Source organism: Colobus angolensis, unplaced genomic scaffold (assembly GCF_000951035.1).
Source record: "Colobus angolensis palliatus isolate OR3802 unplaced genomic scaffold, Cang.pa_1.0 Scaffold10, whole genome shotgun sequence".
Taxonomy (NCBI): Eukaryota; Metazoa; Chordata; class Mammalia; order Primates; family Cercopithecidae; genus Colobus; species Colobus angolensis.
In genome coordinates this window covers 22,805,826-22,810,962 of record NW_012110919.1, presented here as the reverse complement: position 1 = coordinate 22,810,962, position 5,137 = coordinate 22,805,826, and the positions used below count along the sequence as shown (strand labels likewise).

Below are 5,137 nucleotides of genomic sequence, written 5' to 3'. Positions count from 1 at the left end.
ACAGGAAGTAAGGAAGGGTTCAAGGAGCTGGAACTGTGTTATTTTGGGCAGGGCAAAAACAACAGCAATTCCTATTTCTTGAGAGCTTTCTTTTGTGCTGTGCACTTTACATATCATGATCGTCTTTATTTTCCGGATGAGGAAACGGAGGCTTAGAGAAGTGAAATGATTTCTCTAAGCTCACACAGTGTTCAGTGGCCTATTGCGACTCGAACTCAAGTCTGCCCCATTCCAGAACTTTCTTCACCTGGAGCCAGGGGAAGCTTGCGAGGCACCCTGTCCGTATGGAACAGTGCTGTATGGAAATGTACTGGATTCAGCTGTTTTCTGCCAATCACACATTTTTCAGGAGTTAGAGCTATTTTTCTAATATAACTGGGCGTTAAATTTGCTAAACCTGGCAACCCAAGTTTAGCAAATACTTTTATTATTTGTAGAGATGGTGGTCTCCCTATGCTGCCCAGGCTGGTCTTGAACTACTGGCTCCTGCCTTGTCCTAGGGGGAGTTTGGACTTAAGCCTAAGACTTCAGCGAATGGCTCGCCCAGGATCCCCAAATGCTTTTTCCAGGCTAATCCACGACCTGGGCCGGTCATTACCTTTGGTATCGCAATGAGCTTCCCGGGCTCGAATCCTCTTTTCTGGGCTAGGGCACTGGGGAGGCGCGAGCCACGAGCGAACCCTTTAAGAGTGATTTCGAGGGCGGGCTCACGGGGGCGTGGCGAATCCGGGGGCGTGCCGGTTCGGGGCTGGCCAATCGGGAGGCGGGAAGAACGCGGGGGCGGTCCCGGCGCGAGCAGGCTGGGAAGGGTTAAAGGGGCGCGCCCGTGGGTCGCGGACTGTCCGGTTGCTCCCGCCTCCTTCCGTCGGATCTGAGCTCTCCCGCGGCTGCGCCGGCCCGGCCGCCCAGGAGACAAAGCGCTGCTGCCGCCGTTGCCGCAACCGGGCCAGTCCTAGATCATGGCCGGGCCACCCCCCAGCGTCGCGCCTCCCGTCCCGTCGCCGCCCTAGGCCTGCGCTGCGAGGTAAGGCGGGCCTGGGTGGGGGACCTGCACCGGGACACGGGACCCGGGTCAGGCCGCCCTGGGCCTCAGGGTTCCCCGGTCACCTGGAGAGCGCGCTGCGGGGATCTTCCCTGCTGGGACTTTGCACCAGTGGTCACTTCTCCAGCTGCCGAGGCGAACTTGGCCGATGACCACCCTCCCCGCCCTCAGCCCATAGGGACATCTGCCGCTGTGGGGGACTGCGGACAAGCCCCCTATTCTGCCGCTGATCACCCATCTGGGGCCCTGACTGTCCTTTAAGGAACTTAAGAGAGCTGCCACGCACAACACACAAAGGGACAGAGAGCAGCCGGCAGCAGGGCCACACCTGGAGAAGCAGCCCCTGCCGTGGGCAAGGGGGCTGTGTCTGGACGGCGGTGCTGGCACGTCCCTGGGGTCCCTGCTGGTGCGGTGACGGACAGGCTGGTCTTCAGTGTTCTTGGCACACATGTTTTTCAGCCTGTGCCTGCCACACCCTCTTCCCCACGCCCGCTGCTGGGAGACACTGAGGGCAGCTGGATTCAACTCCAGGACCTGCGGTTCTGGCTTCTTTCGTTAAAGTGAGTGCCAAAATGCCATGCTTCAGTCTCCCTAGAGACCTGGGTTCCAGGGCCAGCTGTGCCCCTGGAGATCTTGGATGAATTATTTGCCTTTTTGACAGCTCTTTCCCTGAAAGCATTTTGCAAAATGACTCTTCAGGAGTAAATTCACTCAGCCCATAGAGGGATGGAAGTTAACATCCCCATTTTACAGATGAGGCTGAGAAAACCCCGACTCACAGCAGCTAATATTTGCAATCCATTTCCCATAGTTTGCCAGTGGGTTTTCCTTCTTTTAGCTCATGAACCCTTGCCACACAGCACATTTTAACAGACGAGGAAACTGAGGCTTGGAAAGGTGAAACGACTTGTCCAAGGCCCTCCAGCCTGGACCTGCAGAGGCAGGAACTTTGCCTTGGGAGCAGAGCAGGGCCAGGCTCCCTCCAGCTTCCTGTCTGGCCCTGGGCTGTTGAATCAGCAGCAGTGCCCACAGTGGACTCTGAACTTCTTGGAAAACAGTGTGGGGAGATAAGGCAGGGACCAGGCCTTCGCTCCAGGCAAGGCTGGAGCCTGTGCCCCTGCAGTTTCCTGCCTTCCCTGTTCTGGTGGAGGCAGGGGTCATGGGCAGAGCTGGGTCCTGTGCCTGCTGGTGACTTTGAAGCAGTTTGGCCTCCATCTGGGCAGTGCAGGGAGGAGGTTTGCTGAGCAGGAGGGAAGTTGCTATTCCTTTGGCCTTGATGGGGTGGAGAGACCCCAAGATCGGCTCCTTTATTTGGGTGGCTTGCCTGGAGCATGTGATTCTGGGCACAGTTGTATGCCTCTGGCCAACTTATAGAACCTCCCTTTGTCCATTTCCACATCTGTGAATGTGGGGTGAGACTCCTTGTCTTGGGGCTGTTGAGAGGTTTCAGAAGATACCTGCAGAATGAATCAAACAGCTATGTGAGCACCTACTGCATGCCTGGCACTGGAATTCAGACCACAAATGCCCCAGCTTTCCTAGAGCAGGCAAAAATGACCCAGGTATTAATAATTTCAGGTGGAGGCACAGGAGAGGGACTGGGAGGCCTCTTATGCATAGGGTGGCCAGGGACCACCTCTCTGAGGAGGTGACAGCTAGGCTGAGACCAAAGGATGGGGAGCTGGCCTTGTGAAGACCTGCAGGCAGACAGCCGGGACCAAGTCTTGGAGGTGGGGATGTGTCTGGTGTATTTAAGGAACAGAAAGGAGGCCAGGGTGGCTGGAGCTGAGTGAACAAGGGGGAAAGAGGTAGGAAAAGGGAACTTGGAAGCCATGGGAGGCTTGGACTGTTTTTTTTTTTTTTTTTTTGAGGCAGGATCTCACTATGTCGCCCAGGCTGGAGTGCAGTGGCATGATCACTCCCAAGTTCAAGGGGTCCTTCCATGTTAGCCTCCCAGACAGCTAGGACTAGAGGCTTGTGTCAACATGCCCAGCTATTTTTTTTCTATTTTTTGTAGAGGTAGGGTCTTGCTGTGTTGTCCAGGCTGGTCTCTAACTCAAGCGATCCTCCCGCCTCAGCCTCCCAAAGTGCTAGCATTACAGGTGTGAGCCACCGCACCCTGCCTAAGGATTTAATTTTATGCTGAGAGAAGTAGGGAGCCATGGGAGGGTTTAGAGCAGAGGAGGAGTGTGATTGGACTTAATTTTCACAGGATCCCTCTGTGGGGAGTGGATTTCAGTGTGGCTCGGAGAAGAGCCTAGGAAGGAGGCTTGGATCTTACCTTGAGGAACATGGACGGGGGGGCAAGGAGACTTGTGTGGAGGCTACAGCAGCTGTTCCAGTGAATGGTGATGGGGCCTAGAATGGGGAGGTGGAGTGGACAGATTAGGCAACTGATTTGGAAGATGCTGGAGAGGGGGGATCAACTGGACTTGATATGTGATCAGATGTGGGGGTGAGAGGGAAACCAAGGGCCATTTGCTGAGATCAGAAGTATGACACAGGGACGTTTGGGGAAAAGCCAAGAAGAATGTGAACTGCAGCTGTGCTCAGCAGGCGTTGTGTGCCTGGCCCTGTGCTCTGCAAAGTCCGTGTAGTCACTGTATCATTGTCACAACAGCCCTGACTTAGGCACTGTTACGATCCCATTTTACAGATGCAGAAACGGAGGCCCAGAGAGGTTAATAGCCTGCCTGCAGTCCCCCAGCCTGGATGCTGCAGAGCTGACATTTGAATCCAGAGAAGAGCAAGCTGAGGCTGGAGCTGAACAGAGGGCAGGGAGGCGAGTGGTGGCCTGAGAGGTAGGAGCGGAACTGGGCGAGTGGGGCGGGAGGGTCCTGTGAGAACTGGGGCCAGCATCCACATGGGAGTTGATGGATGGTGGTGTGGGGAATGCGTGAATCCCTGTGGCTTAGAGAGGGACAGCTGTATCTGAGAGGCGGGGGGGGATTCAACACCTGGAGACTTTGGGGGTTCTGGCCTTGCCCCCCACTAGGTCAGGACAGACTGACCTCAGTTTCTTTTTTTATTTTAAGTTCCGTGATACATGTACAGAACATGCAGGTTTGTCACATAGGTATACGTGTGCCACGGTGGCCTGCTGCACCTATTGACCTGTTCTCTAAGTTCCCTCCCCTCACCCCCATCATCCAACAGGCCCCGTGTGTGTTCTGCCCCTCCCTGTCCACGTGTTCTCATTGTTCAACTCCTACTTATGAGTAAGAACATGCGGTATTTGGTTTTCTGTTCCTGTGTTAATTTGCTAAGGATGATGGCTTCCAGCTTCATCTATTTCCCTGCAAAGGACATGATCTCATTCCTTGTTATGGCTGGATAGTTTTCCATGGTGTATATATACCACATTTTCTTTATACACTCTAACATTGATGGGCATTTTCTCAGTTTCTAAGTCACAACTCATGTTCCCTCTTCTAGGAAGCCTTCCCTGACTGCCTATGTGGGTGACAGGAGGTGGCAAGGACAACCCCTTCCACCCTAGGTCAGGTAGTCCGACAGGGCCTCACTGTGGTCAGCTGCTCTTAGGAGAGCCACCACCCTGACCTCATTCCACCGGGCTCTGAGAAAGACGCCACCCAGGCAGGGGAATGAACACTGAGTGCCTACTGCGCACCAGGACTTTATATGCTTTGCCTCTTGAAAAATGTAGCTACCATCCTATGCAGGCTGAGGCTCTGCAGTGGGAGATAAGGTGGGCTCTCAAAATGGCCGTGGAAAACCCCAAGGGAAGGTGGCCAGGCCAGGGACGCAGATGCCACCTCCCGATAAGTCCTTCCTGGCCAGCATTGCCCCATCGTATACTCCTTGGGGGAAGGTGAATGGGGTCACTGTGGCTGACGGCATGGAGTTAGAGTCCTCTATGCTAAATGGCATGGGACGCCCCCACCCCTCCTTACTGTAAGTCAGCCTAACCCTGGGCTTGCATGTTTCCCCAGATTCTTTCTTGTTTTTGAGACAGAGTCTGGCTCTGTCCCCAGGCAGGAGTGCAGTAGTGCAATCTCGGCCTACTGCAACTTCTGCCTCCTGGGTTTAAGCAGTTTTCCTGCCTCAGCCTCCCAAGTATCTGGGATTATAGGC

At 54.7% G+C, this 5,137-nt stretch overlaps 1 protein-coding gene across 3 annotated transcripts in view; it reads left to right on the top strand.

Moving 5' to 3' along the window:
• The first annotated feature begins 814 nt into the window (after positions 1 to 814).
• The window catches only part of FAM109A (family with sequence similarity 109, member A), a 10,826-nt gene continuing 6,503 nt past the window's right edge, over positions 815 to 5,137 (top strand). The window contains exons 1-2 of one of the 3 annotated variants that reach the window (XM_011936577.1): positions 815 to 1,024; positions 3,699 to 3,824. The gene's annotated coding sequence lies outside the window, so the exon portion shown is untranslated. Of the gene's footprint in view, positions 1,025 to 3,698; positions 3,844 to 5,137 lie in introns of all 3 variants that reach the window. The other 2 variants (XM_011936570.1, XM_011936587.1) reach the window with 2 other exon arrangements.